Below are 14064 nucleotides of genomic sequence, written 5' to 3'. Positions count from 1 at the left end.
TACCTGGAAATTTGTATTCATTGTATTTTAAAGCTAAATTTGCTTTCCGAACTAGATCGCTTCCTTATTCTTTATGCCCCAGAGGAAATCCCGGATGGATCAAAGATCTAAACGTCATAACCTTTACATCCACATATACGTTACAGCGTTAGAAGTAAACGAGTATAGGTGTCTGGATGATCTTGGAGTGCAGAAGGACTTTCTGAGCATGCCCCAAAACCAGAAGCCAAAAGGGAAAGACTACAAAGCCACAGGCAAATGGCACGTTAGGAAAATACATTTGCAGCACATGACGGACACAGGACTAATTTCTTTAATGTATCAATAGCTCTTGCAAAGCAACAGAAAAAAGACAAACTGAGCAAGAGGTATGAAAAGATAGCTTTCTGGAAAAAAGAAGTACAAAGGCCAAGCCAAAAAATGATAGGATACTCCACCTCGGTCATATTAAAGAAACACAAATTAAAATAGATACTATTTCCCACATGTTGGATTGCCAAAGATTTATAAAGGTTTCGACTATCTGGTGAGGATATTGGAAAGTCAGGCATTCTTGTTCACAGGTTATTCATGCAATGCTGAGCAACTTCTGTGTTCCGGGCATATTCCAGGCACTGGAGATAGATAACAGCATTAAACAAGGTCCCTGCCTTGAAGGATCTTCTACTCTAATTGGGTGGGGGCAGGTAGTAACCAAATATATAATAGTTGGGCTAAGGAAATACAATGAAGAAAAAGCAAGGCAAGGGTGATAAGGGTGGGCCTTTTTATCAAAGGAGATTGAGGAAGGCCCCTGGGAGGTGACCTTGAGCAGAGATCAACTGCTGTGAAGTACAACCAATGGCCTAAGCCATGGAGCTTGATAACCTTCCAGGGGAAGGTTATTCCAGGCAGAGGAAACGTGCAAAGGCTCTGAGGCAGGGGTATGCTTGATGGATTCAAGGAGTACCATGTGGTCCGGGGCAGCTGCAATGTTATGGTTGAAAGGGAGATTAATAGCACACGAAATGGAAGAATTTGCATTCAAGGCCCCAGTAAGGGCTTTGGGTTTTATCCCAAAGGTGTCATAGGAAGCCATTAGAAAATGTTGAGCAAAAGAATGATGTGATCAAGCCTGTGTCCTAGAAGGCCCGCTTTGCCCTGTGGTGAATACACGGTGCAGAGGTAGAGGCCTCATTAGAGCCTACTGTCCTGGTTCCTGGGCTCCTTTAATTTCCTGCTGTTCCCCCTGTGTGTGAGGGAAGTTAACCGCTGGGTTAGAAGGTTGTGGGACTAGCCAAACACACTGTACCTGACACTGAATAGATGAGGTTGACAGCAGTTTATGGATCGTAGGTACTTACCACCCGGGAGGGGACGCAGCACACAACATAGGGCCAAGGCGGAGGGGGGGCGGGCACACTTGGGAACGGGGAACAACCAGGGAGCGTGGGAGGCAGGCTCTGCAGTATCAGGGGGAAGGAGTGACCCCCGGTTCTTGCCCGAGGGTGTCATTGGCTTATTTGAATAATCCGATGGGCAGCGGGGAGCTCAAACCTAGTACTCAGCGGCCCCTTGGTCTTCTTCATGAGGTGTGTTTGATTAGGGGACCCGATCCACGGAGCAGAGTAGGGAGGGGAAGTTGCCGTTAGGCCACTTGGGGCCCTCCCAGTTTCACCAGATGTCAGGACACCACATGGTATTGGGCCTTAATTTTAGGCTGCATACCACAGGGGAACTCAGAGGAGGGGGGATCGGGAAATCTGTTCTGTTTGGGGCACGTTGAGTTTGAGATGCTGATCAGACACTGGAGACATGTCAAAGGACGAAGCTGGGGGGCAGTCTGTGGTTCAGAGGTCTGGGGTCATGGCAATGTAGGAAAACACCAGAATATAAGTAATATTTAAAAATTGCGGGGCCAGATGGGATCTCCTAGAGGGTTTGTATAGATAGAGCTCTCCATGGATGCTGTTTGCAGTTCAGCAAGTTCCCTTCTACTCCTAGATTGCAGAATTTGGTTTTTTTTTTTAATCGGGAATTAATGTTGGTCGTTTTTTTTTTTGTTTGTTTTTTTTCAGATGCTTTTCCTGCAACTTTGAGATAATGGTATATTTTTTCTCTTTTTTTTTTTTTTTGTTTTTTGTTTTTGTTTTTGTTTTTTTTGACACTCACAGCAAAGTTTATTGCAAGGAGAGGCAAGGCCGACCGATTGGGACCAACACTCTTGATCAGAGTGTGGCCTCTCTCTTTTTTTTTTAATTCTTGTTTTATTTTTTGTCTACTTGCCTCTTTTTTTTTTTTTTTTTTTTTTTTTTTTTAGGTTTATATATTTTGGGAGAGGGGTAGAGAAAGAGAGGGAGAGAGAGAATCCCAAGCAGGCTCTGTGCTACAAGCACGGAGCCTGACACGGGGCTTGAACCCACGAACCGTGAGATCATGACCTGAGCCAAAGTCAGATGCTTAACTGACTGAGCCGCCCAGGTCAGTGGTTAGCCAGTTAATGTGGTTTTCTCATTTGAAGTTCAATTGAGTTTCAAATGTGAAACCAACCTTGCGTTCCTAGTGTAAACCCTACTTGGTCATGATCTATCATCCATTTTACATATTGTTGAATTTATTTTGCTGAACTATTAAGAGGTTTTGCATCTGTGTTCATAGGAAATGTTGTTCAGTAGCTTTCTTTTCTCCACTGCCAGGAAGAAGATTCGTGGATATTTCTGTACATTTATTTCAATAAAAATGCCTCGCGTATCTACACAGCGGTTCTCAAAGTGGGATCCTTGGACCAACAACATTGCCATCACCTGGAAACTTATTAGAAATGCAGAAGTCCAGGCCCTATCCCTGACCTGCCGATTTGTAAACTCGGCGTGGAGCCCTCCAGGTGATTCTGTGCACACTAATGTGAGAACCACAGGTGTATCACCTATGGGTAAAGTTCAAAAATAAATGACAGGGAATGGGAGGTAAGCAAATGCTTTTAGGCTGCAATGAACAGAATCCCTAACTGTTAAATCAGAGGTAATTTGTTTTTTCTTTTAACACCTCATGAAAGCTCTGGAAGTAAGTGGTTCCAGATTTGGCTCAGGGGCGCAGCAATCCCATCAGGGACCCAGACTGTTTGTGCTCGGGTGGTTCGAAGCATGGTGGCCTTTTGTTCTCCAGCTTGCTACTTCAGGGTCACAAGATGGATGCTACAATTCCACACAGACAAATCCTGGTACAAAGAGGAAATATGACTAAACACTTTCTCAAGAATCTCTCTGGGGGAGAAAACCTTTTCTAGAAGCCCCCTGGTAGAGTGTTCTTTACGTCCATTGGCCAGAACTGCACCATTAACTAGCAAAGGGGGATAGGATTACCATGACTGGTTTAGATGACCGTGATGCATTCGTACCTTCCCTGGGATTAAGGGTCTTTCTTTACTACTTGAGCAAAATTAGGGTACTATTAACAGAGAAAGGTCGGGGGAGCGGGCTGTCTGTTGCATTCCTACCTTCCCCAGGATTAAGGATCTTTCTTTAACATTTGAGCAAACTTTGGGTACTATTAACAGGGAAAGGTGGGGGGACCGTCTGTTGACAGGCAATGAGCAATATCTCATTGCGGTCTTTTCTCTCAAGTTCAAAGTCTTCACATCTTATATGTGCAAACTATGATGCTAGGGTATTACGAGTAAACTAATTCCTAACATCTGTTGATCGTCTACCACCAGGACATTCTGTGAGATACTTTATAACTATTAGCATCCAGCTTTGTTCTAGTCTTAGAGAATGACCTAATAGTAAATGCTTGCATAAGGTCTGTTATGTGCCAGATGTTTTTCTAAATGTGCCGTATTTTTTCATATATGTTAATGGAGTGAAATTAATAAATGAGTTATTAGTTTATCCCTCACAACAACTACATGATGTAGGTACTACTATTCCATTTTACAGATGGGGAACCTGAGACATGGGGGAGGTTGAATACCTTGCCCAAAGTCACACAGACAGTCTAGAATAAATTGCTGAACTACACGGTCTCTCCTGAGACTTAAACAGCTTTTGCTTCCCCAAAGCTTACAGTATTAGCAGAGCCTAATTTTTTTTATTAAGATTTTTATTTTTAGGTAATCGCTATGCCCAACATGGGACTCGAACTCACCATCCTGAGATGAAAAGTTACGCGCCCCACCGAGACAGCCAGGCGCCCCGACAGAGTCAAAACGTATTTGGCCACATTCAATACACAAAAATTATGCCCCTTGATTTTATTATCTGTAACTTTTCCCTCGTCTCCATCCTGTTGGGTAGGGCTGGAGGGCAGCAAAGATACAGCTTTGGATCTTTAGTCCTACCAATTAAAGACATCTTCGTCTCTTCAGGGTTAAAACGACCACTTTGGGATAAATACTTAGTAAAGTGATCAGGGCTGTTTCACCAATCTGTCTCCTTCCCTAGATGGCCTCTGGGTTCAAGGGTGAGATGGAGAAAGAGCCCCCACCCTACGTGTGTCCTCAAGGTCCTTGCCAGCTCTCTGATGCAGATGGTCGTGGGTGCTGATCGCTCCGCTCAGCTCCCACAGGCTCGGGGTGTCCACGAGGAATGACAGCCCCCAGCTCCCCCAGCTGCCTCCCATGTTCTGGCGGGGAGAGCGAAGGTGCCTCTGGACCCCTTCCACGCTCAGGCGTGCCTTAGTACAGTGGGTGCCCCTTGGAGTGGGCGGCCATTACTTCTCTGCTGCAGTGCCCCCACATGGGCACAGGACACGCTGGTCTCCTCAAGGCCTAGCTCTGTTTGAATACTTGCCTCAGCTATTTCTAAACTAAAAAGGTACGCGGTTATGAAATAAGGGAAAAGTAGGCAAAGTGCCATAATGGATGTAATAGAGCCCAGTAGGGGCGCCTGGGTGGCTCAGTCGTTTGGGCGTCTGACTACCGCTCAGGTCACGATCTCACGGCTCGTGGGTTCGAGCCCCGCGTCGGGCTCTGTGCTGACAGCTCGGAGCCTGGAGCCTGCTTCGGATTCTGTGTCTCCCTCTCTCTCTGCCCATCCCCACTCATGCTCTCTCTCTGTCGCAAAAATAAATACACATTAAAAAAAAAAATTCAAATAGAGCCCAGTAGGAGCATAGAGGAATTCACAGCTGGCAGGGGCAGCATGGAAGGGCTGGGTGCCCAGGGAGGGGTGCCCAGTTCCCAGGCTTCCCCCACCTGGAGCAGGAATCAGGTTTTTCATCTCCTTTCAGGGGAAGCAATAAATTATTTTGCCAGGAGACAGACTTGTGATACTTGTTGATTTGGGTGGAATCTCTTTTATGAACAAAACTTATTTTATGTTTTTTTAAAAATTAAATACCTTACCACTCCAGTGAAATATAATTTTGCAGATGAGGTGACCACCCTAAAGGGAAATAAAACCAAGTAAAATTTCACGTGGTCTCATCTCCAGTAACTAGTGTGACAGTGAGAAATCAGACACTTCCAGGGGGTGAAAATAGAATGTAATAGGTCCTTCTGGAAAGAAAAAAAGAAAAAAAAAGTCTTTAAATTGTTTCGTCTGTCAGTGATCCGTCTGAGCTCATAGCCATGCAAATGTAGCATATATGTACTGAAGTTGAGTGAATTTCCTGTTCTTCGTTGTCTGGAGTATCAAACTTCGATCATCAGAACATCGTGGAAAACAGCTGCGAGTATATTTATTCCACACCTACCCACCTGTTTTCTCATTTACTATATTGAGATAAATCTATCCATCCATATCTGTAGCGATTCAAAGTTTGATCTAGAAGATTAACATAAAAAAACCTCTAAAGTTTTTTAATTAAAAAATTAATTCAGGGAGGTGCGATGAGGATCTTTTCTCCTGAGAATACAGAACATTGACCTAAATATTTTGTTAATCTACAAGGATATCACAAATTTTGAACATACATTTTTGGTGTGGGTTATTTATTTATTTATTTATTTATTATTTAATGTGTTTTATTATTTTTAATTTTATCTTTTATTTACATCCAAATTAGCTAGCATATAGTGCAATAATGATTTCAGGAGTAGATTCCTTAATGCCCCTTACCCATTTGGCCCATGCTCCCTCCCTTGGTTTGGGTATTTAAAAAAAACTGGAGGGGCGCCTGGGTGGCTCAGTCGGTTAAGCGTCCGACTTCAGCTCAGGTCACCATCTCGAGGTCCGTGAGTTCGAGCGCCGCGTCGGGCTCTGGGCTGACGGCTCAGAGCCCGGAGCCTGCTTCCGATTCTGTGTCTCCCTCTCTCTCTGCCCCTCCCCCGTTCATGCTCTGTCTCTCTCTGTCCCAAAAATAAATAAATGTTAAAAAAATTTTAAAAAAATGTAATGTTTATTTAATTTTGAGAGAGGACAGAGTGCTAGCAGGGACAAGGCAAAGAGAGAGTGAGACACAGAATCCGAAGCAAGCTCCAGGCTCCGAGCTGTCGGCACAGAGCCCGACGCGGGGCTCGAACCCACAGACCGTGAGATCATGACCTGAGCTGAAGGCGGAGGCTTGAATGAGCCACCCAGGTACCCCAGGGTTTGTTTTTTTTTTTTAACCCTTCAAAAAACGTGGATTTCTTCAGGCAGTTTGGAATTCTGGGTTAGACTTGAAAGGAGAAAGGGCTCTTCTGCCTGCCAGATTTGGCCCCTCTTACGTTGGGTAAAGCGACATCATCATGGGAAAGTAATGTTGTTTATTTATCTCACCAAAGGGCAGTATTTCTCTGGGGGCACAACAGGCGTGTCATTGCCACACGAAAGTGGATGGAGCCTTCTATAGCCCAGAGGAAGGAGGAGAGCCCAGGGCCGGGGCCAGCAGGGGCAGCACGTTCACCCCGGGGAGAGTGTGTAGTTCTTTGTTAGCTCTTTGGGTTGGTTTTTTTTTTTTCCTCCATTGGCACAAAGCCGAGAAAAAAAAGCACTATGAATTCAACCCTGTATTTACACAGAAAGCTATATTGCTTAGGGGAGAAGGCGCGTTATTTCCAAGACTTAAGGAAAACTTTGAGTAGAATTTCCAAAGCTCTGTGAATTATTATACACCGCAGCGAGTTAAAAGCGTGTGTTTTCATGTTGGGCATACAGCCAGTGACATTTTTTTTTTTTCCATTTACAGTGCCTCTGTATTCTTGAAAGCTGAGTAAGTTCACACTGTATGAAGTCTCTCACAAAATGTTTTCGAGAAGCTCTCAGGGTACGTTCCCTTGTTCCGTGTCCTTGTGAAGTATTTAAGCATAAGGTGATGTTAGGGCCAGACTTACCTGATAATGCGCCATGACTTGAGGAGGACTTACAAAAGAGCGCTTTTATTGACTTTATAAATTAAGAACCTGGTATTTCTCAGCTCACTTGGCCTTTTGCCCTTCTGCTACAATTATTTCCTTCTAGAACGATTAGTGCATGTTTTATGGATATTTGCGTTGAACTGGGTGACTCACGGATATTTCCAAAAGAATTTTTAAGTTAGAATGCCACTTAAATGTAATTACCTTTTGCCACCATTGTTGTCTACATTAATTCAGATTCAGTGATGAAGTTAAACATTACCTAAAATGAAAAAGGTGGTCTCTGAATTTAACTCCAGGGCCAGAAGTAGGAAAAACGTGTTCTTTACCACGTTGGAGGAGAAGAAAATATCAGAAACACGTTCACTTATTTTTACCTTTCTCTCCTTAGAAATTCACACCGGGACAAAATCCACACCAGGGAAGCTCTCCTCCGCCTGGGGTCCTCGGTCACCTTGCTTGGGCCCTCTCTCCCCCCCACTCAGCTCTTGGTCATGATGCCAAAACACTTTGCACATGTCAACCCCTCTCCACGCCTCCCTGTCTACCCACCGAGTTTCTCCAAGGGCAGCCCAGGGATCTGCGTCTGATCAAGTTCAGACCCTTCCCGACTCCCCTGCCTGCCCCCCTCCTCACCACAGCCCGAGGGTCAGAGCAGGTGGGGTGGCCCCAGAGCCTGCCTTTCATCACCTGGCACCCCCCGGCCCCCTCTCTGTTCTCCCACCTGGTCCCCGCCTCCCAGCCCCCAGCTCGCTCCGTCCCTCAGACTGATTTCATCCTCCCTCCGTCCGAAAGGGCCCTCGGGTCCTTCCACAGCGTCAGGGAGGGGTCTTCTTGCTCCTCGGGACCCACAGCACGTCCTCTGTCTGAAACCTACTTCCGCACGTGTCCTATTGTCCGAGCCAGGCGGTGAGCCTCTGACACTGGGGGCCATTTCTCATATTCCGTCTAGAACCCTACATTCCACGGATGTTCAGCAGACGCCTCCGATGGAAGGAGTGATGGTAAAAAGGGAAAAGGTCGCGAAAACCTTCCTACTTTCTCATCAGCTATGCACCGCAAGGATCCCCGCTTCACTATCGCACCTGGTTGTCTGCCTTGCAAATGTTGGTTTGGAACCAAATAGAAGTGTTTTTTTTTTTTTTTTTTTAGGAGTTTCGTTATTTATTTTGAGAGAGAGAGAGCACAGGAGGGGCAGGGAGAGAGGGAGAGAATCCCAAACAGAGCCCGGCACGGGGTGGGGGCGGGGGCCCAACACGGGACTCGAACCCACACACCATGAGATCATGACCGGAGCCGACATCAAGAGTCAGACGCTTAACCGGGGAGCCACCCAGGTGCCCCCGAAGCATTTTTAAAACAGAAGGGGAAAATGGGCATCTCTTTTGCTCAAGGTGTACCTGTGGCCATACCACACAGATAGCACGTATCTCTGGAGTGCTCAGAACATTCCAGGCCGTGGTCTCAGCAATTTACATGAACCACCTCTACTAATCCCCTGACTGGTCCCATGATGCAGTACCGTGTTATTCGACAAATAAAGACATTGAGAAGTTCTTTTTTTTTTTTTTTAATGTGTATTCATTTGAGAGAGAGAGAGAGAGACAGAGAGGGAAGGGCAGAGAGAGGGAGACACAGAACTCAAAGCAGGCTCCAGGCCCCGCACTATCAGCACAGAGCCCAACTCGGGGCTCCAACTCATGAACCCCGAGATCACGACCTGAGCCAAAGTCGGACTCTTGACCGACTGAGCCCCCCTGGGCGCCCCAAAGCCATCGAGAAGTTCTAATGCCAGGCACTCTAGCTCTGGAATGTGAGGGCTTCACCAGCTTCCAGCCCCGCCTCACAGAGCTCCAAGCCCTGGTGATGTCAGCGTGGAATCAGAGGAGCCCGAGAGCTACCACGAAGACGAAAACATTGGTTTATGACTGGTGTGTTTCCTCACCACCCCCTCCTCCAAAACCTCTGCCCCAAACCTGTTTGGCCTCCTTGCTCCCCGGCTGTCAGTGACAGCACCATTCACCTAATCACCTAAGCAATAAATCGCCAACTCCTCCCAATCTGTCATCCAACATCTCCGTCACTCAGCCCTGGAGGTTCCACCACCAAGGACCTCTCTGGCCGGTCTCCAATCCTCTGATAACATAGTCGCTGCCCAGCCCCGGTCCTCATCACCACCCTCCCGGTGGGTGCAAAACCACTCTCCTTTCCAAGCATCTGTCCCGCCCCTGCCAAGTATTTCCACCAAAACAGATCTGATGCCACTCGGAGACTCACCCTGCCATGGCTTCTGTTGACAACAGCCTGATAGCTTAGTCTGGGAGGCCCGTGAGAGTGTGGCTCCCTCCAGTGCAAGCGAGGGGTCCCTGAACAGCCATGACATCACACACCTCGGGGCCTCTGCCCGTGCTGTGTTCCCTGCCAGAAATGCCCTCCCTTGTCTCAGAAGACTCCTTATTCTTTCTTTACGACCCTGCTCAAACGCCACCCCCCACCTTTCCCCACCTCAGCTCTCCCGGGCAGAATCCGTCCTCCCCAAAGCACGTGACACACACCTCCATCAGGGCATCTACAACAACTGTGCTGATGTTCCTGGGTCTCCAGGAGGAGCGATTTGTGCACCAGATCGCGAGTTAGTCCGTGAGTACGTGCACCCGCGGGCTGGGTAGGAGATTTTTGAGGGGAGGAAACTACAGCTCTTATGCGAAAAATAGAGCTCACAAGGATCAAAAATATGCAGGTGACAATGCCAAAGAGGAGCCATGTGTAGGAGACGTCCCACATCTAATCTGTAATCATGAGGCTCATTCAACTGACTTCTACCTGCCACCCACCAGAAACTTGTTAGGACCCCTCTTCTTTGGCATTTTCAATACAGTGCCAGTGCATCTGTCTTGCTTTATTAAGGACCACATGCCTTTTTAAAAAAAATTTTTTTTAACGTTCATTTATTTTTGAAAGAGAAAGAGAGAGCATGAGCCAAGAGGGGCAGAGAGAGAGGGAAACACAGAATCTCAAGCAGGTTCCAGGCTCTGAGCTGTCAGCACAGAGCCCGACGCGGGGCTCGAACCCACGAACTCTGAGATCATGACTTGAGCCGAAGTCCGGTGCTCAACCGAGCCACCCAGGCGCCCCTGGGATCACATGCCTTTGAAGAAGCACTTTTTGTGTTTTGCTCGCTCCGTGTATTTGTTAAAAGCCAGCCCTCTGATCTCCCGTCTCAGAGTAGTGTCCCCATCTGCCGATCCCCCCAATGGCCCCAGAGTAGGGTCACCTGGGAGTTTTGTGATGCCCTGAGGAGCTTTTACTGAGAGGACGAGGAACTTAATTCCATCTTTCCTTCCTACCGAGGGAGGACAATCTCTCTCTCTCGTAGTAGAATGTGGTGAGATGCTACAATTTTAAGTGGATAGTTGATAACGAAGGCGTTTTACCACTCATAACCTTTTCTTCAGGGAGTAAGGTATGCTAATGTCAGCCGGCCAGCCGAGGACAGGCCTTCCTTCCCCTCCCGAGCCTGGAGCGCTTTCTGGAGAAGGCCGCAAAGCATGATGGCTCCCCGCCCCACTCAGCGTTAGTCACAGGCAAGGGAGGTTTACCGAAGGGTAAGGCCAGTGTTTCCAAGCCGAGGGCTTTCTGGCAGCTGTGGTGCAATGTTGAGCCTTCACTGGAATGATCGATCTCCATGAAGCCAGAGGAAAAGAATGTGAGATATCTGGGTTCCAGTTGCCAGCAAGAGGGTGACACCCAGCCTGACATCGCTCTTCTGCCTCCATTCAGAAACCGGGAGAGAGTCTGGATCAAGGCCCAGGTATTTAACAAGACTCACCTGAGACTGCAGTCATGCTGGAAGAACAGGCAGACATGGAAGGGAAGGGGCGAAGCCTCCTTGAACGGGCGCATTCAGGACAATGCCACTAAGGACCTCTGAAAACAGAGCGTCGGATACCGAAAAGCGGAGAGAGGGTTCTGCGAGTCCCCATGTTGTCTAAGTTTGAGGATCAATTTAGGGAATAATCAAACCCGATCGTGGAAGCCAGAGGCTGTCACCAGAAGCCCCAGCCACGGCTCTGCCGCATTTAAAGTGTCCAGGCTGCTTTATAATGGGGCCACAGGCTGCACCCAGAATATCAGGCAGAAATGCTCTCATATCGGGACCACTAGAAGGGAAAGTGTGGGATTTGGAAACAAGGGTCTGGGTTCAAGTCCCAAAATTCCCGAGTAGGAGACTCTAAAAACATCACTTGATCTCTCTGGGCCTTGCTTCTTCTTCTACAAGGTGGGCATAACCCTGTCTACCTCAAAGGCTGGTTTTAAGAGTCAAAGGAGCTGGGGCGCCTGGGTGGCGCAGTCGGTTGAGCGTCCGACTTCAGCCAGGTCACGATCTCGCGCTCTGTGAGTTCGAGCCCCGCGTCGGGCTCTGGGCTGATGGCTCAGAGCCTGGAGCCTGTTTCCGATTCTGTGTCTCCCTCTCTCTCTGCCCCTCCCCCGTTCATGCTCTGTCTCTCTCTATCCCAAAAATAAATAAACGTTGAAAAAAAAAATTAAAAAAAAAAAAAAAGAGTCAAAGGAGCTCAGGTATGTGATCGATGAGTACTGCCCAAAGAAGGCTAATGGCCTCACTACCCTGAATAACAATTATCGATACTATATAATATGCTTATTCCTATGCTAGATGATGAGGTTTTTATTTTTATTTATTTTAATTTTTTTTTCAACGTTTATTTATTTTTGGGGCAGAGAGAGACAGAGCATGAACGGGCGAGGGGCAGAGAGAGAGGGAGACACAGAATCGGAAATGAGCTCCAGGCTCTGAGCCGTCAGCCCAGAGCCCGACGCGGGGCTCGAACTCATGGACCACGAGATCGTGACCTGAGCTGAAGTCGGACGCTTAACCGACTGCGCCACCCAGGCGCCCCAATGATGAGGTTTTTAAAATATATATGAGATATAGTTTCTGTCCATTAAGCGGCTTATATAATACGGTGAGGGACAATGGGAAGTCGGGACGTTTAATATTTATTGAATTCCAATAGGTCTGGCATTGTTTGAGACACTTTTCACAAAACAAAACAAATGGATCCCTTGGTGGTAGGAATCAGTGTCTCCCATTCCCCAGTTGTGGAAACTGAGGCTCAGGGTTACGTAACTTTCCAAAGTCACAGGGCTGGGAGGCAGGGGCGGGGATTCCATACTCTCCCTTCTATGCCCCGTGTCTCTAGAGTAGAAGACTTTCATCTCACAGCAGACACACAGTGACACAGCACAGACACAATGGCTCTGGTACACTGGGTGGGACTAACTCGGATGTCAGGCACGAAGGCTCTTCCATTGCAACTACTTGAGATGTCTCTTCCATATGGGCTGTTTCATCAGAGCGAGGTCCCTGCGTGTGATGAGCCCCGCAAATGGCTCGCCGGGGGATGGTGAGGTGGCATAGCCAGCAAACAAGCACCTGGAGGAACTAGACTAGGTTCCCGACCACCTAATCTCCCAGGAAGACGGAGGCCCGCTGTCACGTGTCTTCGCGCTGGGCATTGTGTGAGATTCTTTAACCACGTGATGTTATTTAACTCCACAGAACGGGATGCTGTTTTCTTCATTTCACAGATGAAAAAACTGAGGACTGGCAGGGAGACAGACTGCTTGAGGTAAAACTGTGAAGCAGATCTGAGATTTGAATCCAGATCTGATTGACTTAAAGCCATTCTCTCAAACTCATGCAGAGCTGAGCTAACTGAAAGGCAGAGCAGCTTGTGATGTGCAGTTTAACAAAGGGATGGCCGAGGCTCCGCAGGAGTAGTTCAAGTAGGATGGGAAGGATGCTTGCAGGAGATGGCCTTGGAGGTGGCCTTGAAAGCAGAGGCGGGATGGGGGCAGTGAGGTAGAGAGAAGGAAAGGAATGGCAGAGGCAACCGAGGGCCTGAAATTGCAGGGCATAGTCAGGGAACACGGTGATGGGGTCCAGGGCCCTGGGGCTTTTAACTGGGACAAACTTTAGAATGTATCCATCCATCGGGGCCAGATGGATAAGGAATTTAAATGCCAGGCTCCGGAGGTTGGACTTCAGTTCTGTAAGCTGCGGGTAGCTAACATCAGAACTCTTAGAAACCATTCTTGCAGTCACGAGACCCTGGAGCTGGAAGGGACCAGATGACCAGCTTAACCTCTTCCTTTTTCTGAGGCCCAGAAAGCACGAACTCCACTGAGCTCAGTGGAACCTGGGCTAGAGCTCTCTCAGTCTACTTGGCTCTGCCTGCTTACCTCCACGTTCCCTACTCAGAAGCCCACGACTCGAGAAAGTGCCTCAAAGACCCTCCTGCTCTTAAAAAAAACCAAAACCAAAACCACAACCCCATCCGTTAGTGAAGAATTATTGCCAAACAAATAAAAAGATCCTAAACCTCACTCGTAATTTTAAAAAATGCAAATCAAAACAATGAGATGCTAGTTTTCATCTAACAGACTGGCGAGGCTGAGTTTGAGAATGCCCATCATTGGTGATTCAGCCTGTCCCGATAACCCGTTGGTTGGAGTCTAAATGGGGCAACCTTTTGGAAAACAAGTTGGGAAGATCCGTAAAGATTGCAACTGTGCATATGTCTTTTTCACAGAAGTGCAATTCTTGGGATTTAGCCTAAGCTTAGACTCAATCAAGTGTGCAGAGTGCATAGTTAGATGTTTGGTGCAGAATGTTTGCAATTGTGAAAAACTGAGGAGAAAAACCCTAATTGCTCACCCATAGAGTCTCATTATCACATATCAATACAAAGAAATAATATGCAGCCATTTTTAAAATTTTCATT

The sequence above is a fragment of the Prionailurus bengalensis genome, chromosome A3 (genome assembly GCF_016509475.1).
Source record: "Prionailurus bengalensis isolate Pbe53 chromosome A3, Fcat_Pben_1.1_paternal_pri, whole genome shotgun sequence".
Taxonomy (NCBI): domain Eukaryota; kingdom Metazoa; phylum Chordata; class Mammalia; order Carnivora; family Felidae; genus Prionailurus; species Prionailurus bengalensis.
The sequence above is the reverse complement of the archived record's forward strand: the minus strand, read 5'-3'. Positions refer to the sequence as shown.